Source organism: Natator depressus, chromosome 1, assembly GCF_965152275.1.
Source record: "Natator depressus isolate rNatDep1 chromosome 1, rNatDep2.hap1, whole genome shotgun sequence".
Taxonomy (NCBI): domain Eukaryota; kingdom Metazoa; phylum Chordata; order Testudines; family Cheloniidae; genus Natator; species Natator depressus.
Window position 1 is genome coordinate 236,599,153 of NC_134234.1, and position 16,829 is coordinate 236,615,981.

The 16,829-nt window shown below is 41.5% G+C and overlaps 1 protein-coding gene across 9 annotated transcripts in view; it reads right to left on the minus strand.

The window, feature by feature from the left end:
* The window catches only part of CALD1 (caldesmon 1), a 239,789-nt gene that overhangs the window by 127,764 nt on the left and 95,196 nt on the right, over nucleotides 1–16,829 (minus strand). For all 9 annotated transcript variants that reach the window (XM_074938467.1, XM_074938530.1, XM_074938488.1 and 6 more), the window contains exon 2: nucleotides 14,011–14,116. The gene's annotated coding sequence lies outside the window, so the exon portion shown is untranslated. The remainder of the gene's footprint in view (nucleotides 1–14,010; nucleotides 14,117–16,829) is intronic.

The window sequence follows — 16,829 nt, forward strand, 5'->3', positions numbered from 1 at the left end:
TTCAGACTCATGAGTTTCAGGACTGCCTGCAACCAAGTGGGCTAGAAAAATTTGTAGGAGGAGCCTTGTTAAAAATACTACTACTAAGGTTTTATATAGCACTTTTCATTAGTAGATCTCAAAACACTTTCCAAAGGAAGGTAAGAAATGGCTCTTCTGCTTACAATCATTGTTGAAACCTGAACTTATTTCATGCCTCCTCACTTTTAGTATTAAACTATTTACATTAGAAAAAATCATGAAACTGAGCAGGGGCATATGCAAGGGGGGGGGGAGGCAAGCAGGGACGTAGCCCCCTCCTCCCCCCAAATAATTGGCAGAGGCATAGAACTCCTCTGTCCTCAGGACTATGGCAGGGAGAGTGAGCTCCTCCAGTCCCAGGGCCACAGTCAGGGTTGAGAGAGAGAAAGAGCTCCTCTGGCCCAGGGCTGCAGTGGGCAGCACACAACTCCTCCAGCCCTGGAGCCAAAGGAGCTCTCTTTCCCTCACCCCCCCCCCCAATGCAGCCCTGGGGCCAGGGGAGCTCTGTGTCCCTCCACAAGCAGCCAAATTTAAATTCCCTGAAACACACCCCTGAAACTGAGGTAACATTTTAGATTTCTTGCACGAATAACGTTGAAGTATTCCTCATTTGGCATCTGTCACGTAATGAGTCCCAAATTTGGGCCTTGGCAGGTGATAGGTGTGTCACTGTCAAGCTGCATGAGATTAAGCTGATATAGCAGAAATACCAATGATTTTTTTTAAAGGGCCAGTCCTATGCAATAAACATACAATATACAGACATGAATAGAATTTTTGACTCTCAGATCAGGTCATATAATGCATGTCATCTCCTGAAAAAGCAGCTTCAAAACCAACAGTAACTTTAGATGAACTTGAGTGGCAGCTGTGTGGCATTATGAAGCTTTCTTTATTTAGAGACTCCAGGCAAATCCCAAACCCAGTGCCTAGCCTGAGTACTCAAGCCACGCACAAGGCAGGTTCATGGAAGAAGGCATTCCCTCACTGAAAACTACAGAACTTCCACAGAGGTTATGGAAACAGTCTCTGAAGCCCTTTACATGGCTCTCACCCCACCTCCATACCCACACAAACACAATGGAATGAGGATGGGAGGATCTGCACAGAGGGAAACTTTCCATCCCTGCCCTTCCCCCTGGCCTGTTTATGTCCCACCTGCACCCAAAACTCCCAAGTGCAGATCTCTATGATGTATACTCCCCTCCATCCCCAAAGCTCTTAACTCTTGCATCCCTTTGCACAGAATAGTTGCACAAGTTCCCATTCCTGGCAAAACTCCCTACTGATGAAGGAATGGGCAGTTTTGGGTTTACTATTCTCAATTTACACCAATGCAACCTTGAGCAGAATCTGGCCCACAGTATGTGACCACTAAATGAAGCTGGAAGAGGCGGCCCGAGGGATCCATCTAAAGATCAGTCTTAAGCTACATTCAGAGGTCTGCAAAAAGAAGAGTACTTGTGGCACCTTAGAGACTAATAAATTTATTGCATGCATCTGATGAAGTGAGCTGTAGCTCACAAAAGCTTATGCTCAAATAAATTTTAGTGTCTCAGGTGCCACAAGTCCTCCTTTTCTTTTTGCGGATACAGACTAACACGGCTGCTACTCTGAAACCATTCAGAGGTCTGAATTTCATCAGTATTGAATCAGGCATTTATAATGTAGTCAGGCCATGATTGCTTAGCACAGACTGCGTTCCTCAATCTACAAGCCACAACTAGTGTCTGGGTGCCCAGCACTGCCAGTAAATAATTCCTGGTCGTACTTTATAAAAAACTTAAATATAATCTTAATATAAAGGTTTAATAAATTATTCCTAGCTGTTATAAGCTTGTTTTAAGACACGGGTGATGTGTTCTATGTGGCTATAAGGACACCAGCAGAACGTTAGAGAAACTATGGTTATTACAACCTTTTGACCTCAATAACAATTAATAAACCATTAATTAAACATGTATTCAGCATCTTAAACCCCTTACAAACTATTTATAAATGGAACCCTTTGTTTATTAAACCAGAGTCCCATCTCTTCTCCATCACAGGGGATGCTACATCTTTTTCTGCAGCAGATAAAGTAACTTTGTTCCATATAGCTTGCAGTGGGAGCGAGTCTTTTAAATGAGACCTTAAAAACCCAAAGTCTTGTCTAGTCACCATGGACATTCAAGTGACACATTTGGCAGCTGTAGGAGATCACTGGCTTTTATAATGACTCAGGAAGGCTTCTATAAAGCTAAAGCAGCACATGATCCGGCCTTTCCATGGTATTTCAGTTTCTGGGTGGCAGAATAATTCTGGTCCCATAACTTGCTCACTAGAGTAAAAAAAAAACAAAAAACCCTAAAAACAAATACAAGCACATAGCCAAATACTGAGCTATTCAGGTTTAGAGCTAGCTTGTGACTTAGACTACATGCCCTCACAGGGAAGTAAGAACCCCTTCTTGGGCTCAGCCTGGCCAACAGCGGTAAGTGGGCTTCTAACTCCCCTTTATAGCAGTCACACAGGCCAGGTCACAATCTTGCCATGAGTAAGGCCTTCATGGTTTGGCCAAAAGAGGATAAGTAATTAGTCAGGTTGTGTTCATGATCACAAAGCTTCCTTACACCAGGGCTATCCTTAGGCATATGTAGCATACAGGGCTGCGTAGGGCACCTGAAAATTTGGGCCACCCCTGAGTCTTAGTGTCCACCCTCCCGCCACTTCATATCCCTGTTCTGACACTTCCTGCAGACTCCCACCACAGCTGGCTGCTGCAGCCTGGTGAGTCTTCCTCTGGAGGGGGATCTAGTACTTAAAAGTGAGAGCCTTCCAGTCTGCCAGACCTATTAGCACAACACTGAAACTGTTAAAGAGTAATTCAAGTGGTAAGGAAGCCATTTAACAGGCATTTGCCAACCCCCAGATACATACTGTCAGTTTCTGAATTTACTGACAAACAGTTGTGCATTACTGTAATTACTCAGAACATGTTAGTCTACAGGACCTTAGTTTAAAATTTTCTTTAAAAATTTCATTAGTGTGTTGCTGAAGATTATAAAATTGCATCTCTAAAAAAATCCTTGCATAGATTTTTAGATGCACAATCTGAGTATTCATCTTTAGCCTCAAATGCTTGGAACTTCAGACATAGTTTTTTAAATAAATCCTTCAAAAGACCACCCTTATCTAAAATACATATGCAAGCCTAGGCTGTTGGGCATAGGGGCACCAGTTTAATAATACTGCATAAGGCCCCCATTATAAATCCTAAGGACGGCCCTGCCTTACTCTTTTAAATATCTTTTAGTAGAGTCTAACTCTTCATAGTACAAAGCTGAAGTGTCAAAACTGTATTTTGCAGGAATTTTGTTTTAATTTCTAATGCCCAATGTCTGTTTGGGGACTCAGTTGTTTGGCTAACAGTTGCAATTCATTAGATTTTTTTTATGATGATTCTCTCTGGTCTGCAGATACGTGATGAATCTCAGATGTTTAAATAGAGTATAACAGTGCTCCATTGACCTCACCAAGTACAGTTGGAAGGAAAGAAAGGTAATTTTCTCAAAGAAATGTTAAAAATGTGTCTCCACTATAACACAGATGCCGAGAATAAAGAAACTCCAGAGGGATTAAAATATTTTAGATTAATTTGGAAGAAAGCCACGTTGTGTAAAATCTGGTTAGTTTGGGCCTTTCCAATCCCAAGCCATATAAACAAATCCATTTAAACTGCATTTGTTAAAAGGAACATTACAAAAAACAATTACTGGTTGTAAGTCAAATGACCTCCTGTTCTGTATCCTCTTCTTACAGACTAAAGAACAAACATATGTACACTGTAATATAGCCGTGGTTTGTATGGTTGCTGTATAATTCATACTGCTTGGAAATTAAGTCTTTTAAGTAGAGGGATTTTGGCCCCTCCAAGCAAGGCTTTAAAATGTAAGCAAGGTTAGGTCTGGTTGGTACTTGAGCATGCTTATCTCTTATAAACCAGACTGTTGCTTACAGTCCTCTGATAGGACTAACACTGATAGGAAAAACAGTCTGCTTTATCTTACTAGGTAGCCCTACTTTGATGCACAGATCTCAGCTTCACTCTCTTGCTGGAATGTGTTCTTTGGGGGTTGGGGGGGAGAGATGCGCCTTCTCTTTGCGCCAGATTCCAGCAGTGTTCCTCACACTGAATAGTACCTTAACCTTGCTATCAATGGGACTGCTTGAGGAGTTGGTTATTACTCAGTGCGATGAAATTTGTTTGAAGCTAGCACTTGGTATTCAGTCACTTTGGGTCATATTCTGCCATCTTTACTCACGCTGAATGCCTTACTCCCTGAGCTGTCTCTCTGAAACAATTGGGATGACTCACATGACGGTTCTACAAACCTAAAGAAGGGATGCAGAATCTGGTCCTTAGGACTTGAGCTTGCAGGGGTGTGAAGGGGAGTTGTGAGAAAACAGCTGGGAGTCACCAGGAGGGATGCTGGGCATAGTGAATATTTCTGGACGGTTAGCATCCACTAAACTGATATAATCTTAACAGCAGGCACTGCAAGACAGTGGGCCAGCAAGAATACTGCACTAGCATATGGCATGAGCCACTGAGAGGCTGGACATGAGGGATACTGTTTTTTTTTATAACCCTTGGACACATCACTCTGGAATTCATGGATGTCCCATGCTCTCACTGTCTTCTAAGACCAACTCTCAATCATACTTGAATGAGCCACTACTCCCAGAGGGAAAAACAAAAATGTAGAAATGGCAGAAAGGCTAAATGACGTTTGTTTCAGTTTTCACCAACAAGTTTAGCAGTGATTGGACATCTGACATAGTAAATCTCAATGAAAATGAGATTGGATCAGAGGCTAAAACAAGAACAAGTTAAAAATTACTTAGACAAGTTAGATATCTTCAAGTCAGCTGGGCCTGATGAAATACTGCCTAGAATACTGAAGGAGCTGACAGATGAGATATCAGAGCCATTAGCAATTATCTTTGAAAAGTCATAGACATGAGAGATTCCAGAGGACTGGAAAAGGGGCAAATATAAGTCTCCAGCTATAAAAAGGGGAATAAGGACTATCTAGGGAATTACAGACCAATCTGCTTAACTTCAGCACCCAGAAAGATAATGGAGCAAATAATTAAGCAATCAGTTTGCAAACACCTAGAAGATAATAAAGTGATAAGTAACAGTCAGCATGGATTTGTCCAGAACAAATTATGTCCAACCAATCTAATGGCTTTCTTTGACAGGGTAACAAGCCATGTGGATAGGGAAGAAGTGATAGATGTGGTATATCTTGACTTTAGTAAGGCTTTTGATACTGTCTCACATGACCTTCTCAAACAAACTAGGGAAATACAACCTAAATTGAGCTGCTACAAGGGGGGGTTGGAAGACTGTTCCCAGAGTAGTTATCAGTGGTTCACAGTCAAGCTGGAATCAGCTCTGGGTCCAGTTCTGTGCAATATCTTCATCAATGATTTAGATAATGGAATAGAGAGTACACTTAAGTTTGTGGAAGATACCAAACTGGGAGGGGTTGCAAGTGCTTTGGAGGATAGAATTAAAATTCAAAACAAACAGGACACATTGGACAAATGATCTGAAGTAAACAGGATTGCATTCAATAAGGACAAATGCAAAGTACTCCACTTAAGAAGGAAAAATCAGTTGCACACATACAAAATGGAAAATGACTGTCTAGGAAGGAGTACTGAGAAAAGGGATCTCAGGGTCATAGTGGATCACAAGCTAAATGAGTCAACAGGGTAACTGTTACAAAAAAAGCAAACATTCTGGAATGTATTAGTAGGAATGTTGTAAGCAAGACACGAAGTAATTTTTCTGCTCCACTCCATGCTCATTAGGCCTCAACTGGAGTATTGTGTCCAGTTCTGGGTGCCACATTTCAGGAAAGATGTGGATAAATTGGAGAAAGTCCAGAGAAGAGCAACAGAAATGATTAAAGATCTAGACAACATGACCTATGAGGGAAGATATTTAAAAAATTGAGTTTGTTTAGCCTGGAGAAGAGAAGACTGAGAGGGGACATAACAGTTTAAGTACATAAAAGGTTGTTACAAGGAGGAGGGAGAAAAATTGTTCTTGGTAACCTCTGAGGATAGGACAAGAAGCAATCCTTGAGGGGGCCGTTTGGGATCTGGGGCAAAAATTGGGGATTGGTCCTGCTTTGAGCAGGGGGTCGAACTAGATGACCTCCTGAGGTCCCTTCCAACCCTGATATTCTATGATTCAATGGGCTTAAATTGCAGCAAGGCGGTTTAGGTTGGACATTAGAAAAACTTCCCAACTGTCACAGTGGTTAAGCACTGGAATAAATTGCCTAGGGAGGTTGTGGAACCTCCATCATTGGAGATTTTTAAAAGCAGGTTAGACAAACACCTGTCAGGGATGGTCTGGATAATATTTAGTCCTGCCTTGAATGCAGGGGACTGGATTAGAAGACCTCTTGAGGTCCCTTCCAGTCTTATGATTCATTAGATTGCACTAAAGTACCAAAACCTGGCCATAGCTGTTGCCTCCACACCCACTTTCCCCACTACTCAATTTAGTATGAGTGGTGGCATCACCTGCCCTCTCCTGGGTGTAAACCTAAGAGTTAAAGTACAGGGATTTAAGGGGACAGCTTCTCCCCTTTGTTTAAAAGCAGAAAGTTACCCATCCTCTTTCACGCCTGGGTAAACCATGCCATCCAACACTTCTCCTCTTTGGCTGGTGGGGTGAGAGTGCCCCCTTCCCATTTCAATTGACTTCAGCCTTTCTGTAAATGCCCCCAAGTAATCCAGGTGACAAGTGAACCAGTGAAAGCGAATCCAGCATATAGAGCTCCTACTATCTCCTATATGGAGGGGGGAAAGTGAGACAATCATTTCACCGTTGAAATACAGCTACCTCTGGGGTGGAAATGGCAGCTGTTTTACAGCAGAGAGCAAGACTATGCAACAGTTTAAAAAAAAACAGTAAATGAAGGAAAATGCCTTATACATTTGGAAATTTAGAGGGAGTTTATGTAGACCAAATGATAAAAACAAACAACTAAATTTGGTTGGGATATGAGGGCTACCATTTCTTCTCTTGTGAAAGGTGCGATGAGATCTCCTAGATACCACATCTCAGAGCGCTACAATGTAATTCCTGATTTTGAAACCACACAGCTTTTTGTAAGCTGGGCTAACACAGCCTATCACTGCACAGTTGTCATTAGGTCGTTTGTGTACAATAATCCTATTGCTTAAAAATTCTCTAGAAGTTGTCACCACCCCTACCTACGTGGAGATGTGACTTTTTTGCTACAGATAGCTGCTCTATTAGATCAACCGATTATATACTGCAGCTCCACATGCACATCTTTATTTTGATTGTGTCTACAACTAACACTTGCTATCACCAAGTTTGCATATCCAGCCTCAACTGCACAAAGGGAAGGGCCAAATTCTGCTCTTCTGGGAGTTGTTCCAGGTTTGTATTGATGTAAATGAGAGCAGAAAGCTAGCCAAAGTGTGAGGAATGTCTTCTGATCACCTTTTGTTCTTTGAGTTTTGTGTGCAGACCTTTGTTTGTTTGTTATACCCCCTCTGCACATTCATGAAAACAAGATGTTCTTCAGCCACTTAGACTTTCCTGGTAAAACAGATTTAAATAAATACTTCACATCATTACAATTTTACTATCTAACATCTGTTTGAATGTTTACAGAAGAAATGGCGGAGGCCTACTCACGAGGAGTGATTGGAATCTTCTGTGCTTCATTATAATTTTGGCAGTGAATAAAAAAGATAATTGTTACACTGTGAAGTCTTATTGGCATCTGATTTTTTTAAAAATGTGATACTCCAAGAAGTTCAAAGGAAGAAGTTAGAATTCTACACACAACCTTAACTCTGCCCTTCTCTCATGATCAGTGTCAACCTCTATTCCTGATACACTCTTATAGCCATACCTCATCTTTCTTCTACATATTCAAACACTTCAGTATGAGCTTGATTTCCCCAGTATACCATCCCACACAGATGCTTCTCCAGAGACTTCCATGCTCCATGCAGAGGGACTGGCAGTATCTTTGTGACACCCCTGCCAGTTATCTTACCTCAATATATCATATTTCAAATCTTCACATCACAAATCTGGCTGAAATAAAGGACACATCCAGCACCAAAGACGCTCTACCTCCACTTTGGAGCTGTCAGCCTAGGCTTTCTTCTTGACAGGCATGACTGACTGTGACAGGGCAACAACTCACCGCTGCAGCGCCTCCTGCTGGTTGTCCAGGGAATTAGCTCTTGTCAGCCAGGATCACCCTCTGCCAGTCAGCGTCTCGCCTGCTGCTGGCCCTGTGCCCCTCCCGGACCCCGGTGCCCTTCTAGATTAGGGTTCTGCACCCTGGCAGTACCCCCTCAGCCTGGGTCTCCCCTCCCAGGGGAACTCCCAACCCTCCCTTGCCCCAGTGGCTACTGTCAGTCACCATCTAGCCCCCACTTCCTGGGGCAGACTGCAGTCTGTACCACTCATCATAGGCAAGGGGGGGGTCGGAGCAGCTGCCCCTGTCTAGGTCTGGGCTGCTCCTCTGCAGCCTTAGTACCCTTTTGTGGGCCTTTACCTCGGCCTGCAGCCTGGGGCTCTGCTAGGCTGCAGCTCCCTCTGCCCTTCCCCAGCAGTGCTCTGCCCTAGGTACCCTCCTCAGCTTCCCAGGCAGCCAGGTCCTCCTCTCTCCATGTAGCTAGAGAGAGTGTCTCTCTCAGCTCCTGGCTAACAGCCCTCTTATGGGGCCAGCTGTGGCCTGATTGTAGCATGGCCCCACCTGTGGCTACTTCCCCCAATCAGCCTAGCTTTCCTCTGGCTACAGCCCTCTCTTAGGGCTGTTTTAAGCCCTTTGAGGCAGGGCAGGGTGACCACCCCGCCACACTGACAAACAGGAAAGAACCAATATCCTTCACTTCATACCAAGAGGCACTGAACATGTGCAGCACCTATGAAAATCAACCTTTACAAAGTATCCCTTTTTTAGATGTTTTTTTAATGCAGTTTAGCATCTGGAAATAAAGGAGGAAAAGCCAGCAACTTATGACCAGACAGCTGTCTGTGGTCAATGGACCCCAGTTTAAGTACCACTGGTCCTAAAAGATTTCACTGGAAGAATGTTTCTTCTGGAAGAAGATATTCAGCCTAAATTTTACCTTTTTTATTACTCCCAGTGTAGCACTTTAAATAGTTTATCTCCATTCTTAACATTTACATTCTGCACATTTCATAGACTATTATCATGTAACTATTATCATTATCATAGTTTTTTATCATTTATCATCTCTTAGGCAAGCTGCAGAGGTGAGGTCATTTCAAATTCTCATTCAGTTACATTTATACTTAGTTTGGTTATTTTATTTATACACATTTGCCTGAAGATTTAAAATGGAAACAATATAGTAAGAAATCAAAAATGACTGGTGGAATTCAGCAAATAAAAGGGAAACCTGAGTTTTATTGTGAGATTTGAAGATTGAACCTAAGTGGATTGAAACCAAAGCAAATATTCATACAAACCTTTCTAAAGACAAATAATCAGTAGGTTATCTTCAGCTTTAATGCAAGGCAAAAAGAAAAGATATTTAGATTTGTCTTTCACTGATGAAACTACTAAAAAGGCAAGTAGGCTTCAGAATAGGTAGGATAACCTTTGAGGAAAAAACAAACAGGAAAAAGACCGCCAAAGCCCCACAGACATGTTTTAGACTGCACATGCCACATAACTAAGGACTGCAATTTTCTGCCTCAGGCTCACACATTTAACAATGGGAAACACTACTTTCCACAAAAGATGCTATTCTAGTTATGTGCCTTTGTACCCTGTTGGAGAAACAGCTGGTATCCAAGTCACAGCAAATTTGTATCAGGTCATCAATAAGAGTCAGTCTCAATTTGTATCAGACTTTCAGAATTAGGCTGGATGATGGATAACAGTTTTTCCTACCCCAAAATATTTTCAAAGACCCAAACCCAACAAGTGTGATGCTTTTATATGTTTCATATAATAAATATTTGTCGTTCTATTTTTCAATGTAGAAGTCGCAATTAAAGTTTCTCACCCTTCCCCTTCGGTCAAACCAAACAAGCAATGTTGACGGTGTCTGACAAGTAAATGGAGCTTGTAATAAAGATATAGGGATCCCAAGTGTGATGGAAAAGAATCTTCACTCAAATGTCATTTGCCTCAGGTAATCTTTTGCAATTTGGGAGATCTGCTCTTCTAAAACAAAGAACTGCCTGCATAGACTCTGAAAGGTTTTTCAGGGTCAGAGCTAAAGTAACTCAGGGAAGCCTAATTTCACTCTGTTTCATTTATACACCTAAATGTAATTTACTTTCACTTTATGGCCCCTTTACGCTGCCTGAAGTGTATAAAGGGACCTTAATGTACAAGGAAATTAGACCCAAATACTTTAACATGTTGGGTCTGGCAGCTCTCACTCATGTGAGAAAGAGATGCAAAATCTGGCCGTGAATGGAAACCAGTTAAATAGAGAACTTCAAGAGATACAGAGATCATGCTAAGTTTGGATAAACACCCAAAGGTTCTCATGCATATTGAAGGGTACTATCTTCTAATCTAAACCACTTGGGTCTACAAAACTGGGTTGGAAGTGTCCTGAGAAGAGGGTTTTTTTTTCAGGTTTCTGGTGCTTCCTGCTTCCAGCTAATCTAGAATTACAGAACATTCACAGAGCATCTTTCAGCCAGGGATCTTAAAATATTTTTAAAACACCTATGAAGTCTCAAACCATCCTGTGCATTAGGTAAATATTACCAATGCCGTTTTACAGATGATGATGATGGATATATACTTCTATAGCATTGCCCAAGGATCTCAAAGTGCTTCAGAAACATTAAGTGCTTAAGCATCACAACATCCCTGTGAGGTTCAAATGGTAAGTATTGTTATTTCAATTTTAAAGTCACAGGTTATAATGACAGAGCTAGGGAATAGAAATCAGGAGTTAGTAGTAGACCTGGGGAATAAAATCCAAGAATCCCAACTCCCAATTCATGGGTCTAACTTTTACATGACACTTTGCCCAGATCCTCAAGGGTATCTTTGAGGATCTCTGGGCCTTCCTGCCTTAGAAAGTTAATATCACCTAAAAGACTACGGAATACATTTTTCTGCTCTGGCTGATATCTGTTTGGCACAGCTAAGGGACTGTTTGTCAGCTGAGGATAGCTGCCACCTCCTCTCCTACCAGCTACATCTGCTCTGCACTCGCTGGGAAGATATGAATAGTTTCCAGTCTTTTTGCATCACACGAGCAGCACAAAGACAGAGGAGCATAGCAGTGAACCTGCTCCTATACCTGATCACTATGCTTATTCAGAAAGTTTTGTTTTTAAACTTTGTCTTGCAAACAATTTTATCAGAAGCAGATTTCTTGGCAATTACTCGGTGTCAATTTCACAATTCCTAGGTGGTGTGATTCCTGAATTAAAAAAATAAAGAATGTTTCTCACCTCAAATTTTGGGCGAGTCACAGCAGGTTTGATTGTTTAGGGTCATCCTTAAGTGATGCATTACTTTCTGCAATTAACATACTAGTTTTCTTTGTTTCAGCTGCCCGTTAGCTCCGTGTTTCATTAATGCAGCTAGTAAAACCTTTCCTAGCAGCAGAGTAACACCACTAATCAGGCTGAGTGACCAGTGAAAGGCAGTCATCACATTTTCATGGGACTACAAACTGCGTCAGGATGAATGATATCACTTCCTGAACGAGCCTGTCTGGTATTAAACTAAACAAAACTCCAACCGCACTTACACTCGCACCTCTCCAAAAATGTCACGCAACACAAAACACCACCAGAGGCTAGACTGTAACAAAGAACTTTTATATGGCACTGGTGTAGGCTAGCACTCACACAAAGTCCCAGATTCTATGGGGAAGCTCATTCTGCTGAAGAACCAGTTTATGGGGGTGAGCCAGAATTTCCAGATCATCCTGTTTTGAAGAAATGGAGATAGATTTGGTGCTGTGTCTCCTATGAAATGCAGCACATCAGGTCAGCCCAGGGGAGAGGGGGGCAAAGATGGCTCTGGCCAGATTGTATAATGCCCAGATTGGAGTGCTTTGGGGGCTTCAGTGACCACTTCTGTAAGGCAGATAGACTCAGAGAATGCTCCAACTGACAGCAGCCTTCCCTGGGCTGCCTACGGCTGCTATGCTGCCCAGAATTCCCATAACACGGGGCAGTGCGAGCACGATCCTCCTGCCCCTGATTCACCTTTAGCTTTGCTCGCATTGACTTCAATAGACTTTGGATTAGGCCTGTAATGAGACAACATCATCCCTGGTGAAACTTCCCTGAAGTCATTGCAGTTACACCAATGATGACATTGGCCCATCGGCACCTCTAAATTGTTGTTTTCTTGCAAGGATAAACTCATTCTAGCAGATCTAAAAAATACACTTGTTTGCTTCTACAGTGGTAGAACCCATTAACACATTTATGTTTACCAGAAGTTACTACTAACTGGTGTCACAGATACTGCAATTATTGTCTAGTCTAAGTAAAGAAAATAACTATGGATAACACTGTGTAGTGAGTGGTAAATGTCAATCGTTGTTAACGACATTGTATATATAGGATCTATCCATTTGGAGTCCATTAATACCTCCTGACACTGGGGTCATATTTTAAGTGCAATACCTTATTGCAGATCTAAAGAAAATTATCCATATCCTTCCAAATGTATATGGTGTAGTCTTCAACTTCAAAGAGTCAATAAAAGAGCTAGTCACCAATTTTGCATGGAAATGTTTTTTTCCAATGTAAAATGGCTTTTTCAACAAAATATAAATTCTCAAGAAATATGTCTATTTATGTCAAAATATTCAGGTTTTCTACAACCAAAACTGAACATGAAAACAGCCTTTTGTTTGTTTTTGTGTTACTGTTATTCTTGCTTGCTTGTTTTTAGGGTTTTGGGGGGTTTTTTCAAAAGAGCTCAGGACACTGACAATCTTGCCTTATCTGTGGGTACTGAGCATTTGAAAATCTGGGTCTTAATCTCCTTGGGTCAGATTGTTAAAGGGATTTAGGCACCTAAAATTCAGCTAAGCACTTCACATAACAATGAAGGCTCTGAAAACTGATCAGGATAGAAAGCTGCTGCAGCAATTAAAGCAGGCTCTGAGTTGGAGTTGTTACATGGATGCAAATTTAAGAGTAAAGGAACTTGTTTAAAAAGAAGTTCTCACTGCATTAATGTCAAGTATAATACAATACCAGTCTGCAGTACATATCCAGCCTGAATTTCTGTTTGAAAATGTTTCAGAGTTATAGTACACAGAAACTGGAAACTATCTCTTCAAAAAGTTTGTGAGCCCTCTAGCAGTGTTCACTGGGTTCTGGGTTCCAGAAGCCAACCAGGACAGCAGTGTGTATATGTAGCTCAGCTTTGCATATTGTGTTTATTTAGTAGACATGGTTATTTGAACCCCACAGCCTGTGTGGTTCCTTCATAGTTCGTTTGTTGAGTAAAGAGCAAAAGAAACAGGAGTCTAACATCACAACCACAAATCTTATTCACATAACTTAATATGATTTAGTATTAATAGCAGATTCAGGAAGCAGAAATTTTAGAACACCAAAAAGACACAAGAAAACACGGCTAAGATCAAATGAAGAAATACGTACAGCTTTGAGAACATTTTCCACATCCCCAAGAAGTAATTATTGCAAAATTCAAGTAGTTCATACAATCCTGTAGATCTCTACTACATCACCAATAAACCACAATTCAGAAAGTAGTCTACTGTAGTGTCTCCAAAAATATACAAATTCAAGGCCTGATCCAATGCCCATTGAGGTCAAAGGGAGTTATCTACTGATTCCAATGGGCTTTGGATCAGTCGCTAAGGCAGCACGCCAAAAACAGTGCAGCTGCCATTGGCAAGGAATTCAAAGGTAGTCACTTTAATCATACTCACATGAAAGCAATCAGATGCACGCTTCTGGGCCTGTCAATCACACAGCAGCTGCTGAGCGCTAAAGAATGAATTTGGAATGATGTCTCTGGAGCACTGTGTGTGATCACTGTAAAGAAATAAGAGTTGCAGAGAAATGTTTAGTGATGATGATTTTATGATAATGCACACAAAATGCTTTTTCAAGGAATACTTTTTCTGTTCAGAGAACTATTCTTAGTAGAAAGCACTATTGAGATTTTAAAAATATAGAAAATACAGCAAAACATTCCAAAAATGATAGACAAAAGCATCTATTATCAACATTCAGCTAGACTCTAACAACATGAATGCGACTGACAACAGAACAATTGAGATGAACTCTTAATATAAAGAGGACAACTGTTTAGGGTAATCCCAGAGGCTGTAACTACAACTAAAGGAGCAAGGGGGAACTTACAATGGATATCAGAAAACATGCAATAACAATGATCTCTATTAAAACAGTAGATTAGTCTTCCAGGGTGGTGGCAGGAGCCCTTCATTTGAATAATTTAAAACTGAACAGAGCAAAGCTGGAGAACCTACGGTAGGGAACAATCCTGTACTGACAAAGGGAGATAGAGAAAATGACCTAGGGAAGATGTTCAAAGCCACAAAAGAGAGACAAGCACCCAACGCCTATTGAAAGTCAATGGCATTTGGGCACCTAACTCCCCTTTCTGCCTTTGAAAATCTCCCACAAAAATAATTTTCCATCTTGCATTTCTATCAGTGTGTAAGACTCCTAAATTCACCATAGATGTATGTCTGCTATACACTGACTTCCATCTGCATTCCCTCCTTGAATGCTGTGGACATAAGCAACCTGCCACTCCTGTGACATCATAGAAAACTGTCGTGTTAAATGATACTGTGCACCTTCAGAGAGCCTGGACTATTCTCTTAAGAATCATGCACCTCCATATGCAGAACAACATCCCAGGACCCATGCAAAGCACTAAATAAATGTATAATTTAGAGTTACCACTGTTTATTAATCTTTGTTACTCTTTTAGTGCTAGACTGTGGAAACTTTACTTATGCTAGTAGGCAGTTACTCACAAAAGTAACTTCCTGGGGCTCTACATGTGAATTACTGCTCACCAAGTTGAGTAAAAGTTTCATAATCTGGTCCTTAGACTTTACAGACTCGTGTTTTTGATTCATGTTGCCTGAAGCATGGGGATGGTCAGACACAGAGTTTTGATTCAACCCATTATAGAGGCTGAGGTCAGATGCCAAACTGAGAACTGAATTTCCACAAAGTAAGGAGCATCCTCTTTCAGGCTTTTAGTTCAGGCTCATCTCTACTTGTAGTATAATAAAGATTACTAGATATACAGAACATCAAAGTGTACCTGAGTAAGGACACCCTTAATCACCTCAACCAAGATCTAAGGAGAGGGACCCGGGACCTGATTCAAATTTTTTGCTTCAGTGTAATTACTGCAGACTTACCCTGGAGTGAGAAGTGCATCAGGCCCATCTCTCTCGGCAGAACCCGCCTCATGTACCCAAGGTAATCCTTTCCAAGGTACTGAGCTCACTCACACTTGTATACCACTCTGAAATGGTGAATTTATTTGCCTATTTCGAATTTCACAGTATGCACAACTTGGCCACTGCAGAACCCCTCACCAGGAACTACTTACAACAATTCCTTGGACCCTTGACAAGGTTCAGATCATGGAGTACAAAGGTTTCTGGGTCTATAGGGAACTTTCTGCTTCCAGCCATACCTATTTTCCTTCCAATCTCTTCTCAAGGTTTTTAAATATGGGGACAATGCCATGAAGTAGTTCCCTTCTCCTTCCCACACCCTTAGCAATATTCAAGTCACAGAACCCGGTCTTGCCATTCTGCTTGGTGTTCACTCCATCCTGAAAATGACTTTTGCTGAATGAAGTTCAACTGAATGTCAGACATTTTATTGATGTTATAAAAATGTTCTCCCATCCATACATCCTGAATCTGAGGAAAGTTCAGAACTGGGTTGGAATCCAAACTTCATGGCTTAGACCCTTCTCTACTACATATTGCTATGTTTTGGCCATACTGTCATCATCTCAGCTAAATTGATGTCACCCTCCAGTTCCTTTGATTCACTGATCCAAAGTATCAGGCTCAAATTCTGATCTCATTTATGCAAAGGAGTTACAGCATTGCTAAACCAAAGTAACTGAGATCACAATCAGGCTCACAGCGGGCCAGATTCTCAGCTGATGTAACACAGCACAGCTTCATTGATTTCAAAAATAACAGCTGTACTTCAGCACTTTTCATCAGCAGCTCTCAAAGTGTCTCACCAAGGAGGCCAGTATCATTATCCTCATTTTACAGATGGGGAAACTGAGGCACAAAGAGGCGACGTGCCTTGCCCAGGGTCACCGAGCAGGAGAGTGGCAGAGCTGGGAAGGTCTCCCGAGTCCCATTCCAGTCATTTAATTGCCAGCCCAACAGAGCTATGCCCATTTAAAGCAGCTAAGAATTGGGCCCTGAGTGTTTGATTCTGCTCTCAGTTACTCTGTTTTTAGGATGGTGAAACTCCATTGACTTCAACAGTTTTATGCCAGTGAGATCAGAATGGGAGACTGTTACTTTGGATCACAAAAAACAAACAAACAAACAAAAACTGGAGAGTGGCTGTTGAGTTGGGAGCTCATTCCAGTTAAGGCTGGACATCTTTGCCTGTAAATTTTTAATCTTCAACAGTAGTGCTGCCAGTGTTGGCTTTCTTGCAAATTCATTTTTTTCACTGAGTTGTGAGACTGGAAGCAGGAAACCATCTTTAAATAACCAGT